At 43.6% G+C, this 18,241-nt stretch overlaps 1 non-coding gene across 1 annotated transcript; it reads left to right on the plus strand.

Moving 5' to 3' along the window:
• Positions 1-3,032: 3,032 nt before the first annotated feature.
• On the plus strand, positions 3,033-3,104 carry trnam-cau (transfer RNA methionine (anticodon CAU)). Its single transcript has one exon. It is a non-coding gene; the product is annotated as a tRNA-Met (tRNA).
• Positions 3,105-18,241: the final 15,137 nt, after the last annotated feature.

Raw genomic sequence — 18,241 nt, forward strand, 5'->3', positions numbered from 1 at the left:
GGTTTAGTTCCAGTCTCAGCCGGTTTGTTGCTATTTGACAGTGAAGAGCGGAAACAGAGCCAGACAGGAAGAGTGTGGGGAGTTATACAAAGAGCATCTGTAAGTCGCCAGGTGAGAACTAAGACAGGCTCAATTTAAACAGGTTAATGCCATGGGAGCAATAAATGGAAATCTGACCAGTGCAAATGTCCCTGCTCCATCGGATATTTCCATTCATGGAGCAGTGCAGGGTTTGGGCTCTGTCTACATATCATTACATTGTTGTCATAGCGCCCAATACTCCAAGGATACAGACCCTGAGTGCTGCAGTACTGCAGTGGAGTCAAACATTTGATAATGTTTGTATCCCTGGGGTTCCTTTGTGGCCGTTCATAATGATTATTAATCGAGACATTAAGCTGATGGTCTTTGTATCTTCCACCTCACCTGTACTTGAGTTGTAAAACATACTTTTGTTTCAACAGGAAAATAAATGAAGAAGCCAGAGTAAATGGGATGTTTCCTCCACCAAGTTACAAGGAAGAGTGTCACCAGCTCCTCTCACACACAGTCCGTACATTATCACTCACAGAGCGCAGAGACACAGACAGGTCATCAGTTCCACAGTCTCAGACAGCAGAAATAGTTCCAGAGACACATTTTCAATCCATCTATCCAACAGAGCAGGAGAGACAGACGTTGTTTCCCTGTTACCATAACTCAGTACCACTGACAGGTAGATACATAAATCCCAGTCCAAATTCTCACCCACTATCAAATTATCAGTGTGTCAATCCCACAATAGTGCAACCTCAGCTACAAATTAAATACACATAGAACTGACACATGGTTCCTGTTTCAAAGTTACAGAATTAACCTCAATAACATAATCTGAGATTCAAATTAAATACCAGCCCAATATTTACTCACGTTATGATTTTATAAGTTTTAGTATTAATTCCCATAGTGCATCCTGACATATACATTAGATACATAATTATTAATGTTTTAGACGTGAATATAGCAGGTATGATAAGTAAGTTCGCAGATGACACAAAAATTGGTGATGTTGTAATAGTGAGGAGGAAAGCCTTAGGTTACAGGACAATATAGATGGGCTGATAAGATGGACGGAGCAGTGGCAAATGGAATTTCATCCTGAGAAGTGTGAGGAGATGAACTTTGGGAGGACTAACAAGGCAAGGGAATAGACAATGGATGGTAGCACCCTAGGAAGTACAGAAGGTCAGAGGGGCCTTGGTGTACTTGTCCATAGATCACTGAAGGCAGCAGCACAGGTAGATAAGGTGGTTAGGAAAGCATATGGGGTACTTGTCTTTATTAGTGGAGGCATAGAATATAAGAGCAGGGAGGTTATGATGGAGCTGTATAAAACACTAGTTAGGCCACAGCTGGAGTACTGTGTACAGTTCTGGACACCATACTATAGGAAGGATGTGATTGCACTGGAGAGGGTGCAGAGGAGATTCACCAGGATGTTGCCTGGGCTGGAGCATTTCTGCTATGAAGAGAAACTGAAAAGGCTAGGGTTGTTTTCCTTAGAGCAGAGAAGGCTGAGGGGGGACATCATTGAAGTATACAAAATTATGAGGGGCATTGATAGGTTATATAGGAAGAGACTTCTTCCCTTAGCGGAGGGGTCAATAACCAGGGGGCAAAGATTTAAGGTAAAGGGAAAGAGGTTTAGAGGGGAATTTGAGGAAATTGTTTTTCACCCAGAGGGTGGTTGGAATCTGAACACACTGCCTGAAGGGGTCGTAGAGGTAGGAACCCTCACAACATTTAAAAAGCATTTAGATGAGCACTTGAAACGTCATAGCATACAAGGCTGCGGGCCAAGTGCAGGAAAATGGGATTAGAATACTTTGGTGCTTGCTGGCCAGCACGGACACGATGGGCCGAAGGGCCTGTTTCTGTACTGTATAACTCTATGACTCTATATAAGTCTAAGTCTAAAGTGCGTTATTAGATTGAGAGAATCTGAAAGATAGTATAACCTGAGATACAAACTGAGATTTCAGTTTAAAACTCACCCGGATTGTGAATCTGAAAGATACAATAGCAATTCAATTTGTATAGACTGAGCTTTGGATCATATTCCAGCCCTCATACAGTATCAGACTGGAAGATACTGTCGCAATTCCATTAGTGCAGACTCAGCTCTACATTACAGAGCAGGGAACATATTTAAACAACCGGGAACACTTTTACACAAGACGGATCATATTTACACAACTGAGAAGATCTTTACCCAACAGGGAACCATTTTACATAATACCAGAGAGCATCTTTACACAACAGCGAATACAGTAAGAAAGAAAAGAAGCAAATTATTATCGTGCACAGGGAATGTGGGGTGGATTGTGATCTCAGACAGGGAATGTGGGATGGACTGGGATCTCACACAGGGAATGTGGGTGGACTGGGCTCTCACACAGGGAATGTGGGTTGGACTGGGATCTCACACACAGCCTCATGCTGTCCGAAAGACCCAGACAGCCAGTGAAGGACGTTTAAAACATAGTCACTGTTGTAGGAAATGCTGCATCCAATTTGCCACTAAGATCAATGTGATAATGAGCAGATAATCACTTGTTTTAGTGACGTTGAGGGATAAATACTGGCCAGGACAAGAGGGAGAGCTTAAAACAGAAAACACTGAAAATATTCTATTACACAGCAGGAAATATCTTTAAAAGAACACAGGGGACATCTTAACAGAGAACACGTTTCCATAAATCATCCGTCTTTCGCTGTCTCTTGCTGGTTTGCTCAGTAACTTTCTCTGTCTGTTCCTTTCTGGGTCCTGAAATCTCTTCCTGGTTTTCTGTGTGTCTTTCTCTGCCTGCCTGATTGTCGGTGCTGTTACTCAGTGTCCTTGTGCCATTGTGCAGCGAGGGTGAGTCTGTCAGCGAGTGTGTTGCTGAGTCTGGGTTCTTGAGCAATCTGACAACAATCCTATTTTGTTAAAAAAAAAATTGGGGAAATGAACATATTTCACTAATAGGCAGTTGAAATCGAAGTCCTCCGGTAGCAGAGTGGCGCAGCGGAAGCGTGCTGGGCCCATAACCCAGAGGTCGATGGATCGAAACCATTCTCTGCTATTCATATTTTGTAGTAACACAAATTGTTTACTTTCGAAACATCAAGTGTTTATCCACAATCACATCATGCTTCTTCAAACGCTTTATTGCAATCAGCTTTTTTCTTCCACTCAACACATCAATCAGCAACAAGTCTCACAAACCAATTTGTTGCGCACAGGAACACAAGCTGCACCAGCTGCAAACACGTTTCACCCCAGTCTCTCCTCTTTGTTAAACCATTCCTGCAGCGCCTCCTCTCCACCAGCAGATGTGAAACGACGGCAAATGGTCACAGTCAGGAGATGGTGAGTAACAGAAAGTAAAACAATAACACGCAAAACCTTTACTGAACATTGAATTCAATAATTTCCGAGCATGACAGCACCCACCACACACTCCCCCCGCCCTCTCCTTTTTATGTGTAGTTATTTTTCATTTTTTTCTTTTTAATTTGCTTATTTTATTTTAGGTTTTTTAGTGTGTTTAGTTTGTTTCTACTGTGCCTACCCACTGTTTCTGCTTTTTAATTTTTTTAATGCTTGTGCTTGGAGTGCTCTGTGCTTTACAGTCTATTTACACCCTCTCTGTAGTAATGCTTTGTCTTTCAGCACACCATTAACATACTCTGCTGAGTGATTCCAGCATTTCTTGTTTTTGTTTCAGATTTCCAGCATCCGCAGTATTTTGCTTTTATTTTACCATTAACATACGGTTGGCCTTTGTTCCATGACCTTCTGGTCAGTTATTCTCTGTGACCTTGTCCTATCAACACCTTCTCTTTTGTTATCTCTTCCCCCCCCCCCCCCCCCCCCACCTGCTTTATTTGCTTCAAATCTTTTACATTTCTAATATTTGTCAGTTCTGAAGAAGGGTCACTCCCTGAAAAGTTAACTATGTTTCTCTCTCCACAGATGCTGCCAGAGCTGCTGGGTATTTCCAGCATTTCTTGTGTTTATTTCAGACAAGTGCCCTGTTTCTCTATCTCAGTCTCATTGTCTCTCTCTCGCTCTGTCTGTCCCTCACTTTCTGCTTCCTAATAGTCTATTCTTGGTTTTCTGTGTTTTTCTCTCTGTGTCCCATTGTCGATGGTGTTACTCAGCGTCCTTGTAACATTGTGTAGCCAGGCTGAGCCTCCCAACACCTGTGTTGCTGTAATAAAAACAGAAAATGTTGGAAATGCTCATTAGGTCTGGCGGCATCTGTGGAGAGAGAAACAAAGTTAACGTGAGTTAACGAAACAGACCTGAAATGTTAACTGTTCTCTCTGCACAGATGCTGCCAGACCTACTGAGCAATTCAAGCATTTTCTGTTTATGTTTCAGATTTCCAGTATCCGCAGTATTTTGCTTTTGTACGTGTGTTGCTATGTCTGGGACTGTTTGAGTACAATGCTATTGCTTCATAAACAGCGTTGAAACAAGCATTTATCTCGCAAACACACAACACTAATACACAGCTGGATATAAACAGCAGCCTACAGCAGAGGGCGCAGTGGAATTTATTAACACAAATAATTCACCAACACATTATTTACTGCTCCCCACAATCACAACACGCTTAGTGTTAACACATTTTACTCTTTATTTACATCAACTTCTTGCTTCCAGTCAACACTTCAATCCGGAACACAGCTTCCAAATCACCTTTATTCACAAACCCGAACACAAGCTGCAAATGCTGCAAACACACACCAGCCGAGATTTTCCCCTTTCTGTCAACACATTCTTGCATCACTGCCTCTCCACCAACAGTTGCTGCTAGAATCATAAAATCATAGAATGGCTACAGCACAGAAGCAGGCCATTCAGCCTGTCGAACCCGTGCTGGCTCTCTGCCAGAGCAACTCACCTCGTCCCACTCCCCAGTCAGTTTAATTTCGAAGGTGGGGAAACTTATCGAAAGAATAATTCGAGACAACATTAATAGTCCCTTGGACAAATGTGGGTTAATTCAAGAAAGCCAGCATAGATTCCTTAAGGGAAAATCACGTTTAACTGTGCTGCTGGAGTTTTTTTGATGAGGTAACAGAGAGGGTTGATGAGGGCAATGCTGTTGATGTGGTCGACATGGACTGTCAAAAGGTCTGGCAGCATCTGAAACGTCACTGACCTGAAACGTGAACTTATTTCAGATTTCCAGCATCTGCAGTATTTTGCTTTTATTGCCTTTCAAAAGGTGTTTGATACAATGCAACACAACAGACTTGTGAGCAAATTTATAACTCATGGAGTATAAGGGACAGTAGTAACAGGGATATGGATGGCACAGTGGCACAGTGCAGCACTGCAGCCTCACAGCTCCAGCGACCCGGGTTCAATTCTGGGTACTGCCAGTGTGTAGTTTGCAAGTTCTCCCTGTGTCTGCGTGGGTTTTCGCCGGGTGTTCCAGTTTCCTCCCACAAGCCAAAAGACTTGCAGGTTGGTAAGTAAATTGGCCATTATAAATTGCCCCTAGCATAGGTAGGTGGTAGGGAAATAGAGGGACAGGTGGGGATGTGGTAGGAATATGGGATTAGTGTAGGATTAGTATATATGGGTGGTTGATGGTTGGCACAGACTCGGTGGGTCGAAGGGCTTGTTTCAGTGCTGTATCTCTAAAAAAAAATGGAATTGGCTGAGTGACGGGAAACAAAGTGTAGTGATCAATGGATGTTTTTCGGGCTAGGGGAAGGTTTGGAGTGGAGGTCACCAAGGGTCAGTGTTGGGACTCCTGCTTTTCCTGATATATATTAATTACCTAGACCTTGGTATACAGGGCAGAATTTCAAAGTTTGTGGATGTTATGAAAATTGGAAGCATTGTGAACTCTGAGGAGGATAGTGTAGAACTTCAAAAGGACATGGACAAGTTGGTGGAAAGGGCAGACAGATGGCAGGTGAAGTTCAATGTCGAGAAATGTCAATTGATAAATTTTGGTCAGAAGAACATGGAGAGACAATATAAAATAAAGGGTACAATTCTAAATGGGGTGCAGGAGCAGAAGGACCTGAGGGTATAAGTCATTGAAGGTGGCAGGATAGGTTGAGAGAGTTGTTAATAAAGCATACAGTTGCCTCAGCTTTAGTAATAGAGGCATAGAATACAAGAACAAGGAGGTCATGTTGAACTTGTACAAGACACTAGACTCAGCTGAAGTACTGCGTCCAGTTCTGGGTGCCACACTTTAGGAAAGATGTGAAGGCATTGGAGAGATTATGGAAAAGATTCATGAGAATGGTTCCAGGGATGAGGAACTTCAGTTATGAAGATAGATTGGAGAAGTTAGGACTGTTTTCCTTGGAGAAACGAAGACTAAGAGGAGATTTCATAGTGGTATTCAAAATGGACAGAGTGGATAGGGAGAAACTATTCCCACTTGTGAAAGGATCGAGAACAAGAGGGCACAGATTTAAAGCTAAAAGAAGCAAAAGCGAGATGAGGAAAAACTTTTTCATGCAGCGAGTGGTTAAAGTATGAACTGCCTGAGAATGTGATGGAGGCAGGTTCAATTGAAGCATTCAAAGGGGAATTAGACTGTTATCTGAAAAGGAAGAACGTGCAGGATTATGGGGAGAGGACGGGGAAGTGACATGAGGTGAATTGCTCATTTGGAGAGTCAGTGCAGACACGATGGGCCAAATGGCCTCCTTCTGTGCAGTAACAATTCTGTGATTCTGTGATTCCAATATTCAAGTCATTTGTATATATGGTGGTCCTGGCACTGACCCTTGTGGACATCACTGTCCACCATCTTCCATTCTGAAAAACAACCAAATACTCACTTTTTTTGTTATTTCAGCCATTTTTTAATCCAAGCAGATACTGAGGCTCCTATTCCAGGAGCCTCAGTTTTGTTACCCAGCCTTTTATGTGGTAGTTTCTCAAACGCTTTCTTAAAATCCATATAGACAACATCCATTGCTTTCCCTTCATCAACCTTTTCTGTTTCTTCATCAAAAAAATCAGTTATATTAGTGAAGAAGTGGAAAGGTGCTGAACCTCTCAGTTTTCGGTCTTCCCAAACCAAGTTCAAGGCCTGAATAATGAACCGATTGCCTCATTAGTTCTGTGAATAATACAATGATTTAATAGACAAAGTTTTGAAACATTCCTGCCCATAAATCTTGATAACAGAGAGTGTGTGGATCTCCTGACTCAGAATGTTTAATGGATACAGTCCTCAGATCCGACAAGGAACCCCTGAACATCCACAGTAAAGACAGTGTGGATGAAGAAATGTAAGAGCCGGGAGCTGAAACTCAGGGACGGCCGAGCTCTCCTGTCATTGAGCTTGTGTGTCTGCTCTGCTCGCCGCACTTCCGGCTCTACTTTGTTTCCAATGAAAAGATGAAAAGGGCCGTTCGGTTTTCCTCTCACTGACAGCGTGTTTCACTCGGGTTAATATAACCCGGGACTTTTGCTGCTGAAATGAATTCTGCAAGGTCCCAGCAAACACACCGGCTCCCTCCTTTCTATCGGATTGTTTTACCAGGAGGGGCTCAATAATAACAAACCCCCTGCAGGGAATGACCGCAAATTGAGCATCTAAATGGGGCAAGTGGGCAGCTTTCTGGGTTCTAGGTTCCCCCTACTCCGCCCCTCCCTCCCTCCAGTCCAAGCCCCTCTTCACTTTCTTTCTTTGGGACTTTGATGAGGGTGAAATGGGGAAAGTTCGCATTCATGTCTGAATGCGGAATTGCTGCAAAGATCTGCGCACGCGCGGCATAACCCCGCCCCCAATGTGACGTCACAATCAGGATTGGAGCGCATGCGCATCCTTTCCCCAACCCAGTCTGTGAGGCCATTCACTCAATGAGGGGAAGATGCTTTAAATCAGCTGCTAATGGAGACTTCCCGGATCCGGGGTAAGGGAACAAACAGCATCTGCTTCCAGCAGCCACTGCTTTGGGAGCGTGTCCGCAGATGTGCTCAGAGATTAGCATTGAGTGGTGGGAAGTTGAGGGGGAGTCGGGGAGTGTTTGTAACAGACACTGTGGAGCAGGAGCTGCTCCCGGAACATGGAGTGAGCCGGGGACACGGGGAAGGGAGAGTTCATTCTCGGACAGTGTCTGTACAGGCTCAGGGAGACACAATGGGAAGAAATCACTATTGAAAATCACTGACAATTTCACCACCCAAAGGAGAGGGAATTTTCCTGCTTTAGTTCCAGTCTCTCACTGTTCGTTGGATCGTGAACAGTGGGGGGAAAATAGCCGCAAAATAACGATGTGGACAGTTAGACAAAGAGCATTTATTGCAGACACCAGGTGAGAAGTGTGAAAGGCACATTTTAAATAGTGGCTGCTTGTTTTCCGTTGAAATAGAAATGTGACTGTGTAAAGGTCACTGCTCTATCGGACAGTCCCAGTCATTGAGCAGTGCAGGGCTTGTGTTGTTTCTGAATGTCACAAACTTGTTGTAAAACCACTGCAAACACCTGGTAAACAGAAGCTGAATACTGCAGTACTGCAGTGGAGTCAGACACTGACACTGTTTGTGTTCCTGGTTTTCATTTTGTGATTGCTCATAATGATTATTATTGGGACGATTACATTGATCGCTTTTGTATCTTCTATCTCACCAGTTCTTAAGGTTTAAGAGTTACTTTTCATTCCTGCAGGCAAATACATGAAGGAACCTGAATGGATGTGGCGATGTGGTGATTCCTGGCCACAAGAAAAAACTGCAGCGAGCTCGTTCCAACACACAGTCGGTACAGGATCACTCCCAAAGCACAGAGATACTGCCAGCTCATCAGTTCCACTGGAACGAACAAAAGAAGTAGTCAGACAGACACTGATCCCAAAGTCGAGAGACACATTTTCAATCCAACAGTCAAACAACAGCAGGAGATACAGAAGTTGTTTCCATTTCACTCCAATTCAGTTCAGCTGAAAGGTTGATACATCAATCGCAGTCCTAAAACAAACCCACCATCAGATCTATATAAACTCTGTCACCATGGTCACATTTTAAATATAAAATCTGAAATAGAACAGACAAAATTTACATGATTGAAAGGTACAGAATGAATGCAAGGAGGCTTCAAGGGGATTTGGACAGGCTAAGGGAATGGGCAAGAACATGGCAGATGGAATATAATGTGAGTAAGTGTGAAGTTATCCACTTTGGTAGAAAAAGCAGAAAGACAGAGTATTTGTTAAATGGTGAGAGGTTGGGAAGTGTCGATGTTCAAAGGGACCTGGATTTCTTTTTTATTCATTCATGGGTTGTGGGTGTCACTGGCGAGACCAGCATGTATTGCCCATCCCTAACTGCCCTTGAGAAGTTGATGATGAGCTGCCTTCTTGAACCGCTGCAGTCCATGTGGGGTAGGTACACCCACAGTGCTGTTAGGGAGTTCCAGAATTTTGACCCAGCAACTGTGAAGGAATGGCAATATACTTCCAAGTCAGGATGGTGTGTGGCTTGGGGGAGAACTTGCAGGTGGCGGTGTTCCCATGCATTTGCTGCCCTTGTCGTTCAAGGTGGTAGAGGTTGTGGGTTTGGAAGGTTTTGTCGAAGGAGCCTTGGTGTGTTTCTGCCATGCATCTTGCAGATGGTACACACTGGTGCTGCTGTGCATCAGTGGTGGAGGGAGTGAATGTTTGTGAATGGGGTGCCAATCAAGTGAGCTGCTTTGTCCTGGATGGTGTCGAGCTTCTTGAGTGTTGTTGGAGCTGCACCCATCCAGGCAAATGGAGAATATTCCATCACACTCCTGACTTGTGCCTAAGAGATGGTGGACAGGCTTTTGGGAGTCAGGAGATGAGTTACTCGCCACAGGATTCCTAGCCTCTGACCTGCTCTTTTAGCCACGGTATTTATATGGCTACTCCAGTTCAATTTCTGGCCAGTGGTAGCCCCTAGGATGTTGATAGTGGGGGAATCAGAGATCGTACTACCATTGAATCTCATGGGGAGATGATTAGATTTTCTCTTGTTGGAGATGGATGTCCTTGTTCATGAGCTGCTCGAAGCTAGTATGCAGGTGCAGCAAGCAATTAAGAAGGCAAATTGTATGTTGGCTTCATTGAAAGGGGATTTGAGTACCTGAGTAAAGATGTATTGCTTCAATTGTATAATGACTTGGTGAGACCACACCGAGAATATTCTGTACAATTGTGGTTTCTTTATCTCGGGAAGTATATACTTGTGTTACGACCAGGTGAGAAAGGTGTCTAGGGGTCTGTTAATTTCTTCACCTGGTCTTATTGTAACAGGGCTTAATTTTTAAACACATTGTGTTTTGAGCTCCCCCTTTGTGAATCCTTGTTCACAGCTTTCCAATTATAAGGCAAAGTAATGAGCAAAAACAGGCTTTCTTTGGTTTAAAGAAGGAAACTGATATTTATTAAACTTACTTAAACTCTAATACGGTTCACCCATACGGATATACGACGTGCCCACGCCAGCATGCATACGCGATACACACATGCAAATAAGGACAGAAAAGAGAAGAAATTGTTAGGTGAAAGGTTTGAGGCAGTCTCTAACGTTTTATTTTACTCTGCTGCATGCTCACTTGATTGTAGTTAGTCTTGCTGTTCGTTGGGGCCTAGTGTTCTTCTTAAACCTTGTTCACGTAGGAGACTTTTCTCTCTTTGAGCTTCATCTGTTTTCACAAGATTCAGTTCCGTGGGGAAGAGATGGAGGCAGGCAGGAGGGAGGTCTTATCAGTCCAGGAGAAAAGTGCTTTCTGATTTCAAGTACTGTTTTCTCCAATTTAAAAACTCTCAGTTCAAACCTCTGCAATAGCCAGTTAGTCATGTGACTAAAACTGGTCTGACCATTTCTTCTGTGCATTGGGGAAGCAACAACTGGGTCCCCATTGTTTCAACACTGTCTGTTACTATGCAAATGTCTTTCCAGTCTGGGGCTTGCAATTTTTAAGTTTTAATGTTCATGCGGTGAAATAATGTGTCCCTCAGTCTTGGCAGGTGGGGGTTTGCCTGACACTTGTCATAGAGGGAGTGCAACAGATGTTCACCAGACTAATCCCCTGGGATGGAAGATGATGAGAGACTGCAGAAACTGGCCCTGTATTCTCTAGAGTTTCAAAGAATGGCAGATGATCTAATTGAAACTTACAAAATTCTTCCAGAGTCTGACAGGGTAGATATGGATAGAAGGTTTCTTCTGGCTAGTGAGTTTAGAACAAGAGGACACAGTCTCAAAATAAGGGCCAGGCATTTGAGACTTAGATGAGCAGGAATGTCTTTACTTGGTGTGGCAAATCCGTGGAATTCTCTACCCCAGAGGGCTGTGGAGGCTCAATCATTGAACATATTCAAGACAGAAATTGATAGATTTCCGAATACTAATGAGATCAAGGGATATGGAGATAGTGGCGAAAAATGGCGTAGAGGTAGATGATCAGCCACGAGCTATTTGAATGGTAGAGCAGGCCGATGGGCCGAATGGCCTACTGCCCCTATTTCCTATGATGCTATAAATCCCAATAATATACATCAGACGTTAGACCGAGCTACACATTACATAACAGTCCAAAAATCCCACAAAGTTTAAGACTGAATGATACAGTATCAAATCGATTATGACAAACTGAAGGACTTGGAGCTTGCATACCAGCCCATCGAAGTTATATTTTCATTCATGATCGTTTTCACAGAGCTAAATATTGAATACCAATCCACAACTTGCACAGGACTACCAAATAAAACCTACAGTTGTAAAATACAGTTAATTCATATTTTAAATTAAACACAAGACAAACATAGATTGATACATTGAGAGTAGGGAGCAGCGAGAGTGGAATGGAGCATAAAGACCCCAGAGAGTGACAGCGAGAGACAGATCGAGTTCGGGTTCAAGTTCGCTCAAAGAGCGGGAAACAGCGAGAGTGGAGCGGACAAGAGTCCAGGCCGCCGTAGTGTGAAAACAAAGTGAATAGTGACATCACAGGAAAGCTGCAAGGTGATTGGTTGTGAGCAAATGCTGTTAAGGAGAATCAGTAAATCGTTAGTACACCACTGTTGGGGTGGATGTGTAAATAGCTGGGTTCTCGCAGCTCAACAACTGGCAGACTTAAAAAAAAAGTATCAATAATAAGGAACAAGTGAGTAGTCGGTGAGTATGTTTTTTTCAGTAAGGTTTATTTTAACTAGTGAACTGTATTGATTTTTAGTAGGATTTATCAGTACTAGTAAGGTTTTATTCATAATTCTAAGGTGTTGTAGAATTTGTCAGGCTTTTTTTTAGCAGCAGCAAAGGGTCAACTAATACATAAAGGAATGGCAGGGGTGCTTCAATCTCGAGCGTGCACCTCCTGTGCTATGTGGGAGCTCCCAGATGCTTCCCGTATCCTGGAGAACCATTTGTGCCAGGAAGTGATGTCAACTTTGGCAGCTTGAGCTCTGGGTTTTGGAAGTTGAGCGGTAACTGGCGACACTGTGCTGCATTGGTGAGGATGAGAGCTACATCTATGTGTGGAGCCAGAGGAAATGGCGAGGTACTAAATGAGTACTTTGCATCAGTATTCACCAAAGAGAAGGACTTGGTGGATGATGAGTCTAGGGAAGGGAGTGTAGATAGTCTGGGTCATGTCGTTATCAAAAAGGAGGAGGTGTTGGGCATCTTGCAAAGCATTAAGGTAGATAAGTCCCCTGGGCCTGATGGGATCTCCCCCAGAATACTGAGGGAGGCAAGGGAAGAAATAGCTGGGGCCTTGACAGAAATCTTTGTATCCTCATTGGCTACAGGTGAGGTCCCAGAAGACTGGAGAATAGCCAATGGTGTTCCTTTGTTTAAAAAGGGTAGCAAGGATAATCCAGGAAATTATAGGCCGGTGAGCCTTAATTCAGTGGTAGGGAAATTATTGGAGAGGATTCTTCGGGATAGGATTTACTCCCATTTGGAAACAAATGGATTTCTTAGCGAGAGGCAGCATAGTGTTCCCTAACTTGATCGAGTTTTTTGAGGAAGTGATGAAGATGATTGATGAAGGAAGGGCAGTAGATGTTGTCTATATGGACTTCAGTAAAGCCTTTGACAAGGTCCCTCATGGCAGACTAGTAGAAAAAGTGAAGTCACACGGGATCAGAGGTGAGCTGGCAAGATTGATACAGAACTGGCTCGGTCATAGAAGACAGAGGGCAGCAGTGGAAGGGTGCTTTTCTGAATGGAGGGCTGTGACTAGCGGTGTTCCGCAGGGATCAGTGCTGGGACCTTTGCTGTTTGTAGTATATATAAATGATTTTGAGGAAAATGTAGCTGGTCTGATTAATAAGTTTGCGGACGACACAAAGGTTGGTGGAGTTGCGGATAGTGATGAGGATTGTCAGAGGATACAGCAGGATATAGATCGGTTGGAGACTTGGGCGAAGAAATGGCAGATGGAGCTTAATCCGGACAAATGTGAGGTAATGCATTTTGGAAGATCTAATACTGGTGGGAAGTATACAATAAATGGCAAAACCCTTAGGAGTATTGACAGGCAGAGAGATCTGGGCGTACAGATCCACAGGTCACAGAAAGTGGCAACGCAGGTGGATAAGGTAGTCAAGAAGGCATATGGCATGCTTGCCTTCATCGGTCGGGGCATGGAGTATAAAAATTGGCAAGTCATGCTGCAGCTGTACAGAACTTTAGTTAGGCCACACTTAGAATATTGCGTGCAATTCTGGTCGCCACACTACCAGAGGGACATGGAGGCTTTGGAGAGGGTACAGAAGAGGTTTACCAGGATGTTGCCTGGTCTGGAGGGCATTAGCTATGAGCAGAGGTTGGATAAACTCGGATTGTTTTCACTGGAACGACGGAGGTGGAGGGGCGACATGGTAGAGGCTTACAAAGTTATGAGTGGCATGGACAGAATGAATAGTCAGAAGCTTTTTCACAGGGTGGCAGAGTCAGTTACGAGGGGACATAGGTTTAAGGTGCGAGGGCAAAGTTTAGAGGGGATGTGCAAGGCAAGTTCTTTACATAGAGGGTTGTGAGTGCCTGGAACTTGCTGCCTGGGGAGGTGGTGGAAGCAGGTACGATAGCAACGTTTCAGAGGCATCTTGACAAATACGTGAACAGGATGGGAATAGAGGGATATGGTCCCTGGAAGTGCAGAAGGTTTTAGTTTAGACAGGCATCAAGATGGGCGCAGGCTTGGAGGGCCGAATGGCCTGTTCCTGTGCTGCACTGTTCTTTGTTCTTTCTACATCGATAACACGTTTATAGATGTGGTCACCCCACAGCTTAAGAGTATGCAGGGAGAGAGGGAATGGGTGACCACCAGGCAGTCAAAAGGAATCAGGCAGGTCGTGCTGGACACCCCGAGTGCGTCTCACTCTCCAGCAGGTATTCAGTTCTGAATACAGAGGACAATGATGCTTCACCTGGGGAGTGCAGCCAGAGCCAAGTCCATGGCACCATGGGTGACTCAGCTGCAAAGGGGAGTACAGGGAAGACTGGAAAAGCCATAGTGATAGGTGATTCAATCGTCAAGGGAACAATCAGGTGTTTCGGTGGCCACAGACGTGAATCCAGGAATGGAGTGTAGGCTCCCTGGTGCCAGGGTCAAGGATGCCATTGAGCAGCTACAGAGCATTCTGAAGGGGGAGGGTGAACAGCCAGCAGGGGTAGTCCACATCAGAAGCAACAACATAGGTAGATATAAGGATGTTGTGCTGCAGTCAGAACATAGGGAGCAAGGTAAGAAATTAGCAAGCAGGACATCAAAAGTAATAATCTCCGGATTACTCCCAGTGCCACGTGCAAGTGAGTACAGGAATAGATGGATAAGACAGATGAATGCATGGCTGGAAAGATGGTGCAGGAGGGAGGACTTTAGATTCTTGGGACAGGTTGGATGGGTTGCACCTGAACAGAGCTGGGACGGAGTTTCTTGCAGGATGTTTTGCTAGTGCTGTTGGGGAGGGTTTAAACTAGTTTGGCAGGGAGATGGGGACCGGAAGGTAGAGTCAGATGGGACAAAATCAGAAATGAAAATGGAAGGCAGAAAATTAATGCAGTTTGGAAGAGAGAGGAAACACTGATTCGGAAATTCAAAACAAAAAATGTTGGCACTGCTCAAGGATATCTAAATCAATGCAAGGAGTATAGCAAATGAAGCAGATGAGCTCAGGGCACAGTTAGACACATGGCAGTATGATATCATTGCTATTACAGAAACATGGCTTAAGGAGGGACAGGCATGGCAGCTCAATTTTCCTGGTTACAGGGTTTTCAGACGTGAGAGAGAAGGGGATAAAAAAGGAGGGGGAGTGGCAATTTTGGTCAAAGAAACTATTAAAGCTGTGAGGAGAGATGATATGTTGGAAGGTTTATCAAATGAGACCGTATAGATTGAGCTGAGGAACAAAAAAGAGGCAATCACACTGCTGGGAGTGTACTATAGACCCCTAAACAGTCAGAGGGAGATAGAAGAGCAGATATGTAGGCAAATATCTGAGAAGTGCAAGAACAATAGGGCAGTAACAGTAGGGGATTTGAACCACCCCAACATTAACTGGGATACTTTTCGTGTAGAGGGAATTGAGGGAGCAGAATTCTTGAGGTGCATTCAGGAGAACTTTTTTAGCCAATATGTAGCAAGTCCAACAAGAGAGGGTGAAGTTTTAGACTTAGTTTTAGGAAATGAAGAGGGCAGGTGGAAGGAGTGGCAGTGGGAGAGCATTTTGGTGGTAGTGATCATAATTCAGTCAGTTTTAATATAATTTTGGAAAGGACAAGGACAGAACAGGAGTTAGAGTTCTCAGTTGGGGCAAGGCCAACTTTACTAAGCTGAGGAGTGATTTACCGAAAGTGGACTGGAAACAGGTACTTGAAGGTAAATCAGTGTCAGAGCAGTGGGAAGAATTCAAAGGGGAGATTCAAGGGGTTCAGAGTCAACATGTTCCCACAAAGAAAAAGGGTGGGAAGGCCAAATCTAGAGCCCCATGGATGTCAAAGGGTTTATGGGTATAATGAGGCAGTAAAGGAAAGTTTATGCCCAACACAGAGAACTGAATACTACAGAAAGCCGAGAGGAGTATAGAATGTGGAGGGGGGAAATCAACATTGAAATTAGGAAAGTTAAGCGACAGCATTAAAGAATATTGGCAATCAAAATTATGGTGAACCCAAAGATGTTTTATCAATACATTAAGAGTAAAAGGATAAATAAGGAAAGAGTAGGGCACAGAAAAGACAAAAAAGGTAACCTATGTGTCGAGCAGAAGATGCTGGCATTGTTCTGAATAAATGCTTTGCATCTGTCTTCACAAAAGAGGGGGAAGATGCATATATTGTAGATACGGAAGAGGGGTGTGAAGTATGGATGTGATCAACAGAGGGAGAGAGGACATATTAATGGGATTAGTGTATATGAAAGTTGATAAATCACGAGCACCGGATGGAATGCACCTCAGGCTGTTAAAAAGAAGCAAGAGAGGAAATAGCAGAAGAGCTGATCATCATTTTCCAGACCTCACTGGATACAGGTGTGGTGATGGAGGATTGGAGGACTGCTAACGTTGTACCTTTGTTTAAAAAGGGAGTGAGGGAGACCAAATAATTACAGGCCAGTCAGTCTAACATCAGTCGTGGGCAAATTATTGGAATCTATTCTGAGAGACAGGATAAAATGTTACTTCGAAAGGCACAGATTCATCAAGGATAGTCAGCATGGATTTGTTAAGGGAAGATCTTGTCTAACCAACTTGATCGAAATTTTGAAGAATTAAGAAGGAAGATAGATGAGGGTAGTGCAGTTGATGTAGTCTACATGGATGTAAATGTAGGGGGTATGAGTTTGCAGATGGCACAAAGATTGGCTGTGTGGTAAATAGCAAGGAGGATAGCTGTAGGCTGCAGGAAGATCTTCATGGTCTGGTCAGATGGGCAGAAAAATGGCAAATAGAATTCAATTCAGAAGTGTGAGTTGCTGCATTTGGGGAGGTCAAACAAGGCAAAGGAATACACAATTAATGGGAGAGTACTGAGAGGTGTAGAGGAAGTGAGGGACCTTGGAGTAAATGCCCACAGATCCCTGAAGGTAGCAGGACAGGTCGATAAGGTGGTAAGAAGGCATATGGAATCCTTTCCTTTATTAGCCGATGTATAGATTTAAGAGCAGGGAGGTTATGCTGGAACTGTATAAATCATTAGTCAGGCCACAACGAATACTGTATGCAGTTCTGATCACCTCATTACAGAAAGGATGTAATTGCACTCGAGAGGGTACAGAGGAGATTCACGAGGATGTTGCCGGGATTGGAAAAATGCAGCTATGAGGAAAGACTGGATAGGCTGAGGCTGTTCTCCTTGGCACAGAGAAGGCTGAGGAGAAATCTCATTGAAACATACAAAATTTTGAGGTGCCTGGATAGAGTTGAAGTGAAGGGCCTATTTACCTTAGCAGAGAGGTCAGTGACTAGGGGAAATAGATTTAAAGTGATTGGTAGAAAGATTACGGGGGAGATGAGGAAAAGTTTTTTTCAGCCAGAGGGTGGTGGGGGTCTGGAACTCACTGCCTCAATTCATTCAAAAGAAGTTTGGATATACATTCAAGTGCTGTAATCTGCAGGGCTACAGACCAAATGCTGGAAAGTGGAATTAGAATGGGTGGAAAGTTTTTCATCTGGCACAGACACGATGGGCCAAGTGGCCTCTTTCTGTGCCTTAAACTTTCTTTGATTCTATGATACTATAATTACCCAGCTGTTGTAATGGAAATTGAACTTGTTTCTCTGGACCATTAGTGGAGACTTCAGGATTACTCGTCCTGCAATGTCACCACAAAACCACCATACCGCTGTATGAGATTTTTTACTGGTTTGTTCTGTGGATTTCAATCTACACAAATGGAATTGATAATCTATTTCACACTGATAATGTTTGAGATGTTTTTGGCTGGTAAATAATGTGTATCTCAGTCGACTGTATTTTTAAATTCCGCAGTCTGGGTGAGTTCAGGCATCTAATTTACATCACAGTTTGCACTTTCTATCAGCATTACTTAATCTAATACTGTTTTATTTTTGGACTGGCAATGTTTAGATCAATCTACACTCATGGAATTGATACTGTATTTCAGTTTGATATTGTATGAGTTTTTAGAATGGTATATAATATTTAGATCAATCTACACTAATGGAATTGATTCTGTATCTTTCCATTTCACAGTGTGGGTGAGTTCTGAACTGGTATCTAATTTGTGCCTCA

Source organism: Heterodontus francisci, chromosome 35 (genome assembly GCF_036365525.1).
Source record: "Heterodontus francisci isolate sHetFra1 chromosome 35, sHetFra1.hap1, whole genome shotgun sequence".
NCBI lineage: Eukaryota > Metazoa > Chordata > Chondrichthyes > Heterodontiformes > Heterodontidae > Heterodontus > Heterodontus francisci.